This window comes from Leptonychotes weddellii, chromosome 4 (assembly GCF_054177405.1).
Source record: "Leptonychotes weddellii isolate Sample4059 chromosome 4, ASM5417740v2, whole genome shotgun sequence".
Classification (NCBI taxonomy): domain Eukaryota; kingdom Metazoa; phylum Chordata; class Mammalia; order Carnivora; family Phocidae; genus Leptonychotes; species Leptonychotes weddellii.
The window spans coordinates 52,047,776-52,064,755 of record NC_138372.1 but is presented as its reverse complement, the minus strand read 5'-3'; positions in this window follow the sequence as shown (position 1 = coordinate 52,064,755).

The following is a 16,980-nucleotide window of genomic DNA, read 5'->3' as shown; positions in this document are numbered from 1 at the left end:
GCCATTTGCAACGATGTGGATGGAACTGGAGGGTGTTATGCTGAGCGAAATAAGTCAAACAGAGAAAGACATGTATCATATGACCTCACTGATACGAGGAATTCTTAATCGCAGGAAACAAACTGAGGGTTGCTGGAGTGGGGGGTGGGGTGGGAGGGATGGGGTGGCTGGGTGATCGACATTGGGGAGGGTATGTGCTATGGTGAGCACTGTGAATTGTGAAAGACTGTTGAATCACAGATCTGTACCTCTGAAAGAAATAATGCAATATATATTAAGAAAAAAAAAAGAAGATAGCAGGAGGGGAAGAACGAAGGGGGGGAAATCAGAGGGGGAGATAAATCATGAGAGACGATGGACTCTGAAAAACAAACTGAGGGTTCTAGAGGGGAGGGCGGTGGGAGGATGGGTTAGCCTGGTGATGGGTATTAAAGAGGGCACGTTCTGCATGGAGCACTGGGTGTTATGCACAAACAATGAATCATGGAACACTACATCAAAAACTAATGATGTAATGTATGGTGATTAACATAATAATAAAAAATTAAAAAAAAACCCACCTACCTGAGGAGAGGGGGCAAATGCTAAGTTTTTATCTCAGTAGAAACTGTAGCAAGAAATTTGGTAGGGAAATACTTGTCCTGGAAATGCCTTGTTTATATGTGGTACAGTGGTTTAAAATTGGGATAAGTTAAATAAAAATATAAGCTATTTAAATTCATATAGAATTTCCTCTTAGAGTTGCTTAATGATTTGTTTGACTCCAATTGCTGTATGAGAATAAGATGAGTGCCCAGGTCTCAGATCAAAAGGCAAAATGATCTAGATTTTTAAAAATGTATTAGGTTTTTTTTTTTTTTTGGCATTTTGGAGCTAGAAAACAAAAATAATCCCATAGGCGAAAGAAAAACAGATTAAGACATTTTTGAGATTGCCATTTATATGTGTTTAGCATATCACAGGCATAGCACTTACTTAAGAAAAAAGTTATTTTTAAAACCAAAGGAAAACCTGTAGTCAAAATGGATTCGAATGAAGGAACATTTTATATCTTTTGACCAACAGTTATCACAGTTATCTTGCCACCTAGAAAAGTAATATAGCCTTGTTATATATTCTTGGGCTAAAATCTAGGTTTAAATTACAAATCTGTACTCAGGGAGGATAAAAACAAAATCATCTACTCCAAAGGATAAAGAAAATTCACTCTTCCTCTTCCCCATCCTCCCTCCCTCTCTCTTTATCTATTCTTCCTTCTTTCCCACACTTTTATTCCTCCCCAAAATGGGAGTGCTTATTATGTAGCAGATGCTGAGTAGGGTGCTGGGGTGATAGAAATAAATAAAATAGATTTCTTCTCTCCAGGAGATCAGTTGCAAAAGATCAGTTGCAAAAGCCAAAACATATGAAATTGGTACAATGTAGTATGTGCCTCAATAGAGGTTTAATTAAAGTGTAATGAGAACTCAAGTTCTAGGGATCTATTAATCTGCCCAGGAGGATCGGAAAAGGCTTCAGACGAAACATGATATTTGAGTTGCATCATGAAATCTGAATGAGATATTTCCCAATTACAACCTACCCCCAGGTTTCATCCGTATGCCACCAGTGTCCAGGGCAAGGAAGACGTATTCTCCATATGCCTCTGAGATCCTGACTCTTCTCAAACTTTCATTTCCCTTATTTCATGAAAATAGAACAGATAATGTTGACAAGGCCAACCCCAAGGCAGTAAATCCAGGAGAGAGTCCTTAAGAGGTAGCCCCAGCAAAGAGAGGGATAGGACAGGGCTCTCTGCCAAATACCAATGTCCTCATGGCAGCTTGTCAAGCTTCTGCATCCATCAGGAGATAGGAAGCATAGAGGTAGAAGAATAAATATGAGAAATCATGGGCTAAGGAGCAGGAGAAAGAACAATGATCAACATCACAAAAGGAAGGCTGGTAATATATAATAAAGCCTTATATTTGCATAGCAGGTCATTCATTCTCTTCATGATAAAAACAAAAAGCCATTGTTCTCTTACATTATGGAGAGCAAAAAAAAAAAAATCAGTAAGTATTTATGGAGGCCTGATTTGTTAAGTGCTTGATATTATTTTTGCCAGTTTCTGAATCAGAAGCACCTTCATAACCTGAAATAATATATATCTGTACATATAACTTGTATCACCCAAAGTTGCCTTTTGTACCCTCTGAAAGTACCCAAAGTGGCTTAGTGATTTTTAACCAAAAAAGGAGCAAGGGGCGCCTGGATGGCTCAGTCCTTAAGCATCTACCTTTGGCTCAGATCATGGTCCCAGGGTCCTGGGATCGAGCCTCACATTGGGCTCCCTGCTCGGCAGGGAGCCTGCTTCTCCCTCTCCCACTCCCCCGCTTGTGTTCCCACTCTCACTGTGTCTCTTTCTGTCAAATAAATAAATAAAATCTTTTTTTTTTAAAAGGAGCAAAACCCACAGTTTTAAGATGCACAACCATAGTGTAGTGCATCATAGAACAAGGCCATGGGGCATATTCAGCTCTTACATTTGATTTAAAAAAATGCATTAGAGTCAAAGCCCAGTTCTCAATTTTTTTCTCCTATTTTTGTCTTTTCATATAAAACTTAAAATAATGCAGGCTTCCAGGATAGTGATAATCTCTGTCCCTATATAACCAGTAGTGTAAAACAGCACTTAAATAGAGGTATAATGAAAGGAATATTTAGGAAATCTGTCCCATGCAAAATAACCCAAATGATTATCTTCCAGGGTAAATGTCCAGTACTTGCCAACTTTACCCATTTGTGTGACAATCCACAAATTTTACCGTATTGGTGTATCACCTGCATTGTTAATGTTTCTTTAACTTAAAGTTTTTGCTTTTTAGCTTAAATCAGTTTATCTTAAAGGAAAATATATCTCTGACTCTAATTAGAAAGTCCAAAATAAAAATGACAAAAATAAAAATCATATTATTAAATTGTAGTGATATTGTTGTCTGCCTCAAGCTCTGGACGGATGATGCTTCCATTCATTAAAAAAGTACACACACATATACATATATATGATATATAAAAGTATATACATATATATATGTGTATAGAGAGAGAGAGAGAAAGAGATTTGTCAGTACTATAGAGGAAGTGCAGATAGAAGGGAATCAAATTGAAACGTTCTCTTTGATGATAACCAGAAGACATGAGAGAAAAGGGAAAAGAGCTTGCCCATTGCATGATAGATTGTCACTTAATACCATTTCAACATGCTACCTAAAACCATCTCTAACTTGCAGCTAATGCTTTGGGATACCCTAAATTTGTAACTTTCTTCCTTCATATACATAGTATATAGGAAATGCTTAATGTGTATGTATTAAATATATGTCAAATCAAAATAAATATTTCTTACTACGTTGGTCATAGTATCAATACTATGGAGGAAGCTAGTGCTTCTTTATTAACTCATTTGCTTAAGAAATCTGACCTTTATCTAACTAGAATTTTTAATTTAGACTTGTCCCTAAAATGACAATAGCACATGTTCAGTGTCAAACCCTCAGTTGTTATTCTTGTTGACATTTTTCATATATTCTGTCCTAATTGCATCCAGGAAACATAAGGTTGTACTGCATATTTAAAAAACAGGGCTTCTGTACAGCAATCAAAAGAATGTGTTTTACATGTTAATATTGGGTTTCACAAAACACAGAGGAAACATATCTTTTGAGAATGATAAACATCATTCTAACTCAGAAGCATTATAGTAGTATTGCAAACTCAATAAAGAAAAAAACCATGATTTGTAAATATCTTCTCCCATTCAGTAGGTTGCCTTTTTGTTTTGTTGGTGGCTTCCTTCACTGTGCAAAATCTTTTTATTTTTGTGTAGTGTCAATCATTTAATTTTGCTTTTGTTTCACTTTACTGAGGAGATGTATCCCCAAAAAAGTTTCTATGATTGATGTCAAACAGATTACTGTCTTTTATTCTAGGAGCTTTATAGTTTCAGGTCTTACATTTAGGTCTTTGATCCATTTTGAGTTTATTTTTGTCTATGGTGTAAGAAAATGGTCCAGTTTCATTCTTTTGCTTGTAGCTGTCCAGTATTCCCAGCACTGCTTGTTGAAGAGATTGTTTTCTCCCCATTATATATTCTTGTCTCCTCTGTCATAGATTAATTGACCATATAAGCATGAGTTTATTTTTGGGCTCCCTAATTTGTTCTAGTGATCTACGTGTCTATTTTTGTGCCAGTACCATACTGTTTTGATTACTACAGATTCCATACAAATTTTAGGATTATTTGTTCTAGTTCTGTGGGAAAAAAAATGTTGGTATTTTGATAGGGATTGCATTAAATCTGTAGATTGCTTTGGGTAGTAAGGCATTTTAACAAGAGTGGTTCTTCCATTCCATGAGCATGGAATATCTTTCCATTTGTTTGTGTTGTCTTCAATTTCTTCCATCAATATTTTATAGTTATCAGAGTACAGGTCTTTTACCTCCTTGGTTAAGTTTATTCCTAGGTATTTTATTATATTTGGTGTAATTGTAAATGAGATTATTTTCTCAACTTTTCTTTCTGTTACTTCATGATTAGTGAATAGAAATGCAGTAGATTTCTGTAAATTAATTTTGTATCCTGAGACTTTACTGAATTCATTTATCAGATCTAGTAGTCTTTTGGTGGAATCTTTAGGGTTTTCTAAATATAGTATCATGTCAAAATGGGAAAAGAGATTTGTAAATTATATATTTGATAAGGAGTTAATATGCAAAATTTTATATAAAAGAACTTAACACCAAAAAACAAATAATCTGATTAAAAATGAGCAGAAGACCTGAATAGACATTTATCCAAAGAAGACATACAGATGGCCAACATACACACGAAAAGATGTTCAACATTACTAATTATCAGGGAAATGCAAACCAAAACTATAATGAGATATCACCTTACATCTGCCAGAATGAATAAAATAAAAAACACAAGAAATAACAAGTATTGGCAAGAATGGAGAAAAAGTAACCTTTGTGCTCTATTGGAAGGAATGCAAATTGGTGCAGCCACTGTGAAAAACAGTATGAAAATTTAAAAATATTAAAAAATAAATATCCAATCAAAAATTTTAAAAAATAAACATAGAATTACCACATGACCAATCTGAGAAGGCTATCTACTGTATGATTCCAACTATATGATATTCTGGAAAAGGCAAAGCTATGGAGAAAATAAAAAGATCCGTGGTTGCCAGGGGTGAGGAGTGGGGGAAAGATGAATAATCAGGGCACAGAGGATTTTTTAGGCAGTGAAAATACTTTCAATGATATAATGATGAATATATGTCATTATACATTTGACCAAAACCATAGAATGTACAATACCAAGAGTAGACTTTAAGGTAAACTATGGATTCTGGATGATTATAATGTGCCAATGTAGGTTCATCCTTGGTAGTAAATGTACTATTCTGGTAAGTGGTGCTAGCAGTAGGGAAGGCTATGCATGTGGTGGGGGGAGGGTATGCATGAGAAGCTCTGAACTTTCTTCTAAATTTTATTGTAAACCTAAAATTGTTCTAAAATGAACAATCATGTTCAAAGTAAAGATACTGGCAAAGTGGTAGGTTTATGTAAATGTCTAATTAGATTTGAACATTATATCTGATATAGTAGGCTCAAACATATTTACATGTACTATTTTCTCAGAAAAGGGTGATAAACTAATTTTATGAAGTTATATCTATGGGGAAATCTTATCTTCAGATAAGCCCTTGTATTTAAAGTTTAAAAAAAAAATGGACCAAAGAACTATTCAATGTAAAATCTTAGAGTCATAAGACTGGGCAAAATCAATTTCAGAGGACATTTTAAAGAGCTCCTCATTCAGTATTTCATCGTCATTTACAACTCTCAGCAAAGTGATCATTCTTATTTATTTAACAAATGTTTACTGCATGCTTCCTATATGTCAGACACAGCTTGAGTGTCTAGAAATTTGTTTCTGCCTAACTAAAACTATCCTGTCACAGTTCAATCTATTAAAAAGTTATTCCTTATTTCACTGTTCTGAATTATGCTTTTGAAGCCATATAGGTTAAGTCTAGTTCCTCTTTCAGGAGACATCCTCCAAGATTAAGGAAAACCTTCCTAATTTACCAAAATAGAGCACATAACAAAGTATTTCCCTCTATGTATTCCAAAGTGTTTGACATATGCCCATTTTTAGTGCTATATTTAGTTCTTTAAACACTAATCACAAAGATGTGATTAATTGATTACATGTGGAATTTCCAAGGTCCGATCTATGAACAGTTTCTATAGGTTATATCTTAAAAACTTCAGGATTAAGAGTATCTCTCCCCAGACCTCCTGACTGAGGTCCAGGCATAATTTTCTTATCAACTTCCAGTCATCTTAAATTAAATGTCCTTCAACCATGTCAAAGCAAAATTTCTAAATTTCATTGTCTTCTCAATAGATTCACACATTCTCTATTCTGGTCAACGAAGCCGCCATCCACCCATTGTTCTAGAGCAGACTCCTTAATGTCTCACATTTCTAATTAATTCTTCCACCTCATTATCTCTCACATATGGTCTTTCCTTTGACCATGTCACTGAATTAGTTTAGACATCTATTATCTCTTACTGGAAAACCTTCAAATTGGTTTCTGACTCCTGTTTTCCACTTTCTAATCACATGCCACACTGTTCTAAGAATATGCAAATTATGTAATTCTCCTGCTTAAATTTCTGAAAATATTATATCTTCTTGCATAGGATATATACTCATGTAAAAGATTTTCCTCATCTTTCCTTTTACATTTTGCACAAATTCTACCCCTTCATGCTCTATTCTAATTGAGAGTTCCGTTTACCAAGTCTTAGTGTAATCTATAGTCTTATTTATCTTTTTGTATTAAATTTCTAAGCTTTACCTTATTCTTTACCCATTCTTGGCATTGGTCTGAAAATTTCTGAATGTATTGGTGTTAGTTTCAATTTCCTAGCCACATGCTAATATTCTGAATTACTGGGTAATTACACATGTTCATGTTTTCTTTTTAGTCCTATCCAGTGTCTTCCACCTGAACTAGTGATCTCACAAGCACTCAGGAATTGAGTATATCGATGTCAATAGTTAGCACCTATATACCAAGACAATATGTAAGCTCAAATCCGTATTTACTGTTTCTAAAGCTCTTGGACACATTATAGTCATTATTTGCATGCAAAACTATTGCCAGGGACTACATAGGGTTTGAAAAACATAAGAATTAGGTAAAGATAATTAACTATTCAAGGCATTAAGTTAAAGAGTAGGAAAATGGATACTTGGTTTTTCTTTTCACTTTGTCATTTTTTAGTGTCATTTGAAATATTTTACTATGAAAATTTTCATACACAAAGGCAAAGGGAATTTTATCCTATGAATTTTTATCTACACTGGCAACAGCAATCTTTGTGTGACCTGTGTTTAGTCCTTTAACCTTTGCACTACCTTTTCACCTGCAGTCTCAAGACAGAATTCCAATAACCTCTCCTCAGAACTCTTAGAAATAATTTAAAAATTAAAGCTTTCTGCTGGAGATGCTAAATACAATTTAGATTTAAATACAAATACAATTTAGATTTAATGGGAGAATTGGGGCATGTAAATACAGCAATCAGAGCAAGAGAGCAGGGTGTTGACTGTGTTTTATTGATGAGAACAAGGAACTGGGAATAAAGGTTGCAGAGTTATATTCCCAACTCTGTTTTTTTTTGTTGTTGTTATGAGGAGAAAAACATTTAACCTCTTTCAGTTTACCCATCTAGAAAGAAAAACTGTTTTTCTCTTCTGATGTGAGCCTTAACAAGATTATTAAAGCTGTTTGAACTTACTTTTCTTATGTAAAAAAAAAAAGGATATACCATTAAAAAATAAATATTACATCATTCATAAGGGTGTTCTATATTAGCATGCTCAGCTTCCAAGGCTGAAATAAATGATGCAAAGCCACCTGTATGGGTTGACAGACAGAGCATCATGTGATAATTGTTCTAGAATTTAGCAGTGAGAATGTTTACAGTCCATGGGTCAAAGTTAAGAAACAGGTCATTTCAAGAGTAAGATGATATATGATCAAGGAAAATCCGCCCTCCCTGCCAACTCATACACAAGGCAATGAGCCCCAGCATCCCAGGGAAAACAAGTGCACAGAAAACCCAGATGCTGGAAAATCTTTAGTGAGTTGAATGAACAGTAAAGTGTGGATATAGGTCAATTAGATATAGAGCGAGTAACAGAGTAACAATTCTCCCAGGCCACTGGGTTGTGTCATGGTCAGTTCACAATTCTCTGTCCCAGAACTTTTTGAGTCCTGTTGACTCAAAACAGAAACAGAAGAGGAGATTTCTGGATGTCTCACAATTGTCATTAGTCTTTCTTCTTTCCTGAGAAGGCTGGGTTCCTCTGATTGGAGGAACCAGAGAGTTCTGTCCTACCACAATCAGCCTTATCACTCTGGTGTCCCTTAGGGGGTGCTGCTGTTAGATTTGGACAGGGAACCAAAACCAAATAGGAGAGGGTTCTGAGATGCCACTATGGGGCCCAATTGCTTCTGAACTCAACACTTTGTTCCCACTCAACTCCTACCCACTAGTCTCCTCTTTCCCCATGAAAGACCTCAGGTCAGGTCAGCACATTTATGCCCATGAACTAGGATAGAGTTAGTCATCCACAAACTGCTTCACCAGACCCTGCTCTTGCCTAAACTGAGAATCTCCCTTTGGCTTTCCTCTCAGATTTCATCAACTGCTTTGCTTTCATGCTTCTTTTAACAAAAGCCCAGACCTCCTCCTTTTCCTTTAGCAGAGTCACATTGTTGTTTGTTTGGTTTGGAGTTTAGCTGGGTGATTACTGACCACAAAAGGATTGGAAAAGGATTTTAGAGATTATCTGGCTCATATCCTCCATCTGGTATTTCATCACCCCCATGTACCTGCCAGTCTCTGCTTCCAAACCTCCAATCACATGAAATTCATCCCTTCCTGGACAGCTTTTTTTTTCATTTACAGGCAATTAGAATGTCCTTGTTATCAATTACATCTCAATAAAGCAGAAAAAAAAAGTCTTTGCATGAGGAGCTAACAAAAGGAAACTTTGATCTTAGACAAAGAAATACCAAAAAGGTCTGGGTTAAAATAAACAGAGAGGCATCTGATTGCCTAATTTAATCTGATAATTCTTCATAATTATTTTTTTAAATTTAAAAAATGAATCAGCCTTGTTGTATTTTAGTTTCTAATATATAAAATGGGACCAATACTACCTTACACTGACTACCTCATAGAATTGTCATGGAAACCTAATGAAGTAATGCATAGCAGACTCCCACTTGTGCCTAAATTGAGCCCAGTACTAGCATTAATCTAAGCATTCCTTGTGAGTGAACGGAAGGCCTGCTCAAAGAATCTATGTACTTGGCATGAGAGTCCCAGCATGTGAAAGCAGAAGGGAGGAAAATATAGCATAAAATAGGTTAACACAAAACATTCTTTCCACTTCCATGGAGATTACAGCACCCCTCCTCTAGCACCACAGATGTCAGCAACAATATCAGCATTTTCATGGTAAACAGAGGCACTAGCAGGCATATTTAAAGTAATTTGGAGAGCAGAGAACATTGACAAAATAATCCAGTACAGATAAGAAAGAAAACAATGGACATCCAGCAATAACTGACACAATACTGTGAGATAAGGTCAAATATCTCCTTGGGACTCCCAGAAACACCAAGGTGGGAGGGGCTGCCCATTTATGTACAAATGAGGACAAGAGGCCACTACAAGAGGTTTTTAACATTAATAACACCTATTTGTATCCAAAGAAGAAAAGTTGGATTATTTACATTAAAGTGTTTTGCAAATTACAAAATTCTATGCAAAAGTAATGTAATACTACACTTTTAAAATGTATTTTCTACTATAGATGCATAATTCTAAAAAAAAATATAAAAATCTGTCTCATGAAACTAACATGCAAATCTGAACTACTATTAAAATACAGAGAAAACAGGTTGCCATGCTTTTCTCCTGACCAAGCTTTGGCCTATTTTTAGTCAGGTACAGGAGTGCTGCTCTTGAATAGCTAATTAAACAGCTAAGGGAGAAAGCCAATGTGGGAGAAATTTTTGATTAACTTATACACCACCTTTATTTCCTCCACATCATCCATAAAGCACCCACTTAACCAATGTTCTTTATCAAGCATCATTTCTGGGAAAGAAAAAGAGGGTTAAGCATAAGAAATACTAAAGAATCCTTCCTCTCTCTTAAGCAAATCCCTTTTGTCACCTGTGCTCAATTTTATAATCTTGGAAACCACCTGTCTGAAAGATGAATTTCCCTCAAACTCCAGTATGCTGAACTTTGCCCAAAGTTAAAGCAAACATGTTTTATGCATGATCTTGAAGTCTAGATGAATACAGAGAGCAAAACGACATAGACAGTGCCTTTCTCACTTCTGCAGACTAATTATGGTCAGCTTTGGCTGCCTGACAGAATCCCAATTCTGCTCTTAACCTAAATCTGGAATAGAATGTCCCTAATACATAAGCGTTTACTTCTAGGATGGACATGGTACTGGGCCTTGTTCTCTGTAAATGTCAGTCATTTTGTCAACACTCTCAAACAACAAATAAATTATTCAAGAAAGCTTGATACACGGGAGGCACTGAACAAACACTGGTCATTAGTTAATTAATCTATTCAACACTGAGTGATTATTCATTGTGAATCCTATGCTAAGTGATAGGAATAAAGTAGTGAAGAAGACAAAGTCCTCCCTTTCATGTAAATCACATGCATAATAAATGCATAAATAAATAAAGATTGTATTTTCAGATAGTGTCAGATTCTATTAAAAAGTAATTCAGATTAATTAAGGTAGTCAGTGAGTATGAGAAGGTATGAATCATGTAAAAATCTCAGAGTAGCCCAGGCAGAAACAATAGCAAATGTAAAAGTCTTGAAGGAGAAATGAGTTTGGCAGATGGAGTAACAAAAAGACAGGACAGTGAGAGCAAAGGGGAGCATGAAAGAGCAAAATCCTAGAGGGGTAGGGGGAGACCTTTGTAAAGCTTTGTAGGCTCAGATCAAAGGCCCAGGTTTCACTGTATCAGAATGAGAATAGAAGGCATTAGAAAGAAGGATTTTAGTAGAAAAATGATACGTACTGGTCCGTGTTTGAAGATGGCTCTGACTGCAATGTACAGAATGGATAGTATGGGCAGGAACAGAAACTCCTCAACAGGTCTGGGGGTTATTGAATGAACCAACAGGAGGGAAGTCAGTGTAAGTTGCCATGAGAGTTTTTGTTTCACTTTTTTTCTGATTTTTAGTATAATTGTAAAGAATATGGTTCTGTGCAACTTTTTTGAGATTCCTTTTTAAAGAAGTCTGTTGCTAGGGAGGTTGCTAAGGAGACTGAGCAAAGCCTGGAAGATAAGTGACTTCAGTATCTTATGCAGATTTATTTAAATACCAGAGCATGGAGCAGAGTAGTTTAATCCCTCAAAGGAGAAAAATGTGTAAGTTAGAAAAGGTCAGAGAAGGGCCTTCTGTGTGTGTGTATGAGTGGATGTGTGTGTGTGTGGATGTGTGCATTTTGACCACTCCCAGGAGAAAGATGACTGGTGGCATGCCTCAGTGGAACTAAGAAAAACAGAATTTTTCTAGAAAGGAGATGTAACTCTTGATTCAAGAAAAGCTAGAACTAACTAGGATTTCACTGGCTGATCAAAAACAAACAAACAAACAAACAAACAAAAAGCCAGTAGAAATTGAAAGATTAAATTCATTTGAGGAAGAGAGCCACATGCAATAATAGGAAGGATCATCTCTTACTAGAGATGGTTTGGTATGGTGTAAGAACATAACTAGACTTTAAAATTAGACAAATTTCAGCAAAGAATTTTGCTCACAATTAGAAGCTGTGAGACCTTGGGAAAGTTTCTTAAATCTATGAGCTTTGGTGTTCTCAAATATAAAATGAGGGAAAGAAAACTCACCTTACTGGTTGTGGCTGAAAAGGTTAGTCACTCATCAACAAATTAACTCTCTTTTTCACAGCCAGGAATCTTTAGAAGACAATTGCCTGATTGAGGCCTATATTTCTCAGCTTCCTCCTGACTCCTTGCTCCCCTTCTCTGAACCATCTCCCTTGCTTCCAAGTTTGGTCATATGAGTTCTTCTGGTTAATGGGATATGTTTATGTCATTTCCCAAGCAATTTTTAAGAAGCAGTTGTGCTACTGTACACATATGTCGTATATAGCATCCTATATATACTCTCCTTTCCCTGTTGGCTGGATAAATGTGGAGGATGCTAGGGCCCTAAAGGAATAGAGGAACTATAAGAAAGAGGAAGCCTGAGCTCTAGAATCACCACATGGAAGAAAGCACATGAACTCAGAGGATCAAAAATTGGACAGTTAGATGTGTGGAAATAAACTAATTTTAAGTCATCAAATTAGTAAGCTACTAGAATTTGGAGGTTGTTTATATGGCAGTTTGTATGGCCATAATCAATACATGTGCTTATTATGAACGCTGTAAATGATGCATAGTCCATCACTTGGCAATGCATGTTTAAAAAATTAATCTACAAACAGTACAAATTTTGTTACCTTGGACAAATTACTTAATCTCTCTGAGTCTTAATTCACTCATATGTAAACTCTGTCTTCCCTAAATATATTCTTCTCTACTCTGAACATCCCCAATTTCTGTCCATCATTCTTCAAATGGAAGAGTTTTTAGATTTTTTCATTATCCGTCTTTTCTAAAAGCTCTCAGGTTGGTTAATGCTTCTCATAAAGCATAAAGTCTCATAAAGACTCAGAAATAAATACACTACCATAAACAAATATAATATATTGGGGTTATAACCTTGCTTGTTTTGAATACTAAACATCTATTGCACTTAAAGATTGCATGGAAACAGGTGAAACCAATATCACTCTACTTATCAAGACAATAATGAGCCAATGTGTGTATAAGTGAGCCTATACCTTCATTCCATACTGATGTAATCATATTCTGAAACCTGAGTTGGAATTTTATTGTATTTGCTTTAACTCAATTTTTTTTTACCATGGGTGTCAACCATCACATTAACTATCTCTTCCAACTTTGTGTTATCTCTAAATCTGATAAGCATGGCTCCTATATATTCCAAGCCATTATCAAAATGCTGAACTGAAAAGGCCAACTCCATTATATTTTCTTCTGGAGGACAGTTTTAAATATCCCGACAAATATCTAGATGTTTAAACATATATTTTAATCATCTTTATAGTCAGGAAATGATTTTAATACATTGGTGGATTTCCACTTTATATACTCTTAGGTAATTTCAACCTTCTGTTCACCAGTCCATAGATATTCCAACATTCAGGTCCCATGTATTTGAGAAGCAGAGGCATTCAACAAACATTTAACAAAGCAGGTCTCAAAGGAGGACTCCCACTTTCATTGGGTGTTTTAGAAATTTGAGAGTATTTTTTAGTTGTCACAATGGTTATGGGGTCTTCTTGGAATTTAGGGTGTAGGGATGACCAGGGATGGTACACATACAGCAATACACAGGACTGTCCCGCAAATTTAGAGAGGTGTCTCACATCTGGTAACTATCAAATATCCTGTGGGAGATTCATGTGGGTTAAATATCTCTATATAATAGCTGAGTCTAGAGTCTAACTCTATTTTGCATATAAATACACATATGCATATTTGTTGTTTTAATTACACAGAATTTTCAGAAATGCCATTATGCTAATCAACCAAAAAACACTTTCTTAGTAAATCTACCAAGATTTGTTCACTCTTTTGGAAAAGCATGTCATAAGTTACAACAATGTTATGAAATGTAAGTTGCCAATACAATGTTTCTGTGTCATTCTGCACTTTTAGTTGTTTCATTTTCACTAAGTCTGTGTATATATATATTGAGTCTATGTATTAACCTGTATTTTAATTAACAAAGATTTTAAAAAGTAAATAATATTCAAATGAATGTTTTCTTTTTTTCTTAAAGTTAAATGTATTTTTTCATAAGTGCAAGTATCTAACCACTTACTATGCCTTCTAGTATACTCATGCCTTATCCTTTACATAACTTTTAACTCTTTTTATCAGAGTTAAGACATAATATTGATATTTTCAAAATGTGTGTAGGCAGGTTATATTATTTGAATTTCAGGACAGTAAATGAGATATTTCAAATTATTTGTGATTAAAAAGGGAGGATTTGGGTCTGATTGGGTTACGAAATACCAATTTAATACTTTATATATATTAAGATATATATATATATATCCGTGGCTGATTGGTGGGAACTAGATGAAGAATAAGAAATAGGTTCTGGTTTAATGAGCAAAAGTTGAGTTTAGAAAGAGATATGTAATAAACACAATGACAGACATATAAAGAAAGTACACAAAATACACAGAAGAGAAGCACCTAATTCAGTCTTGGATATGTAGAAGTGCAGTCATCGCCCCTTGACACTTACTGTTCCTTAACCTGCTGACAAGTTCTTACTACAAGTACCTATGCTTCTCTACCTGTGGACTTTCTTTGATCAACTTTCTCTAAGCATGTTCAGCCCATACTCAGGGCAGGCTGGAAGTGGCACCAAGATAATGGCCCATCCCGTCCCTGAGGCAGTTCTCAACCAATAAGAGAAGAGAGTTGGTACATACATACCCCAGCTTCCTCATTTCCATGCAGTTTCTCATGGGTTCCCAACATGATTGAGCCTCAGCTGCCCGCAATGATAACCTGCTATAATGCTCCTTCCATCAACTTCCTTACCTTCTATATATCATTTTCCCACTTCTGTTCCTGTGTATCCTGGATTCACCTCTCAAATAAACTACTTGAATTCAAGTCCCTGTTTTAGAGTACTTCTGGGTAAACCCAACTTAAGACAGGTTGTAAAACTCACATGCATGTTTGCTCTAGGATCCATTTCCTACACCCTCTCTGTTCAGCTTTGTATCTCAGGGAACTGTATTTCCCGGGCTCCCTTGCCAGTTGACATCTAATTAGTTTGGGCAACGGGAGCCAATGGTGGAAGAATGAGGGCAGGAAGAGAGAACAAGCTAGGTTATTGACATTTCTCACACTCTGTGGGTTGTCATTTCCAGCAGCAGCTGTGCTTTCTCTGGTTCAGCTCTCAAGGAACAGCATCTGTGTGGTCTCAGGTCCCACCTGGCAGCCTATACCATGGTTCTAGCTCTTGCAGGACAATCCCAGCTCCTAGTCTCTAGTAAACCACCTGTCCCTTATTTCCTTCCAGCTTGGTATATCTAGAAAATTTAAACAGTTTAGTGTTGTTGAAATATTCAGTGTATGATGATGAGTGACAAGAATGAGCTAGAAAAGTAGCAAGCAGTTTGATGAAGGAGGACCTCAGATACATGTTCTGGAATTTATCCTGTTAAGCAAAATTTCCTGAATTTAAATGCTGTTTCTTACTTTTTTTTTTTCCTTCAGAAAATCCATCATGTGCTGGGTTATCCAACACCATGTGAATTCTTACTTCCAAATTACAAGATAGTATCTTTATGTATTTTAGTAGCATAGTCTGTTTATTTCCTTTGGGCAACCCACCCTGGGAAATTAAAATATTTTTAGGAGATGTAATTATGGTTCATACCTACGAAATCTAAACAGAAAATGGGTAAGGAAATATGAAAGAGTTGACAATACAATACAATATAATGAGATGGACATCAGACTGGGGATTAGGAGAATCCTAGAACCTGTTCTCCCACCTTGGGATGATGATGACACAAACAAGCAAATCAAAAGGATAAGAACAAAAAACACTGGAGATTACTTCAACATCTAGATAAAGTAGTTCCCCTCAAAATGCTTCTTGACTTTTGCTACTTTAGAGAAAATTGTAGGCCATAAATCAGATGTATATGGACCAAAACGCTCTGTCCTAAATGAGTTACTATTTCTTACCCTTTTGATGAAAACAGAATATAAAGATTGTACAAAAACTAACTGTATTAAAACAATTACAGAAATTGTAAGGTAATTGTTTTCTTCCTGATCCCTTCTTCCTAACACTAAAGAAGGAAAGCACTCCACAGAACGGTTGCCAAAAACCTAAGCTGATAAACTACAGAATACTAAAGACCAGAAGCTTCATACATGTGTGTAGAAGCAATTTTGTTTTCCCAAGTCTTTAGAGGTCTGATGACTTTATTGCAAGGGTTGTTAAATGAGCTGAAGCTTAATTCATTTTAATCAGGGCATATTAAAAAAGTAATAAAGAAGAAAACCTCTATAACCATTGTTATTTTATTTCCAAGCCCTGTCCACATGACCAAATCTCAGCAGAAGTCATGATTAGTTAGGAACTACATTAAAGCAAACTTTGACAAAAACTGCATTTGATTCATGTGTCCATAGAGGGAGTAAGCACAGCTCAGGCATTTCTACCAAAAGATCCAAATACTTTCAAATCTTCATATCTGAGTGCACACTAAAAATCCTTAGTTACAAAAACAAAAGCAGAAACAAAATCACTTCGCTTTCCTTTGTAGGAGATTGGCAACCCCTGGCATTGCAGTATGACATTTTCCTAGATAGGATGTCAAAAGCTAGGACATTGAATTACATGCTTTGCCAAGTAGTTTCCCTTCTGACTTCTAAAAACAAGTGATATCTCATCCTTCTTTACTGGATTCACTCAAATGCAATATAAACTCACTCTATAGACTTTCATCAAAGTGATACAAGTTGAGGAATTCAACCATTTGGAGTCTATTTTTGTGTGTGGTATAAGGAAATGGTCCAGTTTCATTCTTCTGCATGTGGCTTTCCAATTTTCCCAACACCATTTGTTGAAGAGACTGTCTTTTTTCCATTGGACATTCTTTCCTGCTTTGTCGAAGATTAGTTGGCCATAGAGTTGAGGGTCCATTTCTGGGCTCTCT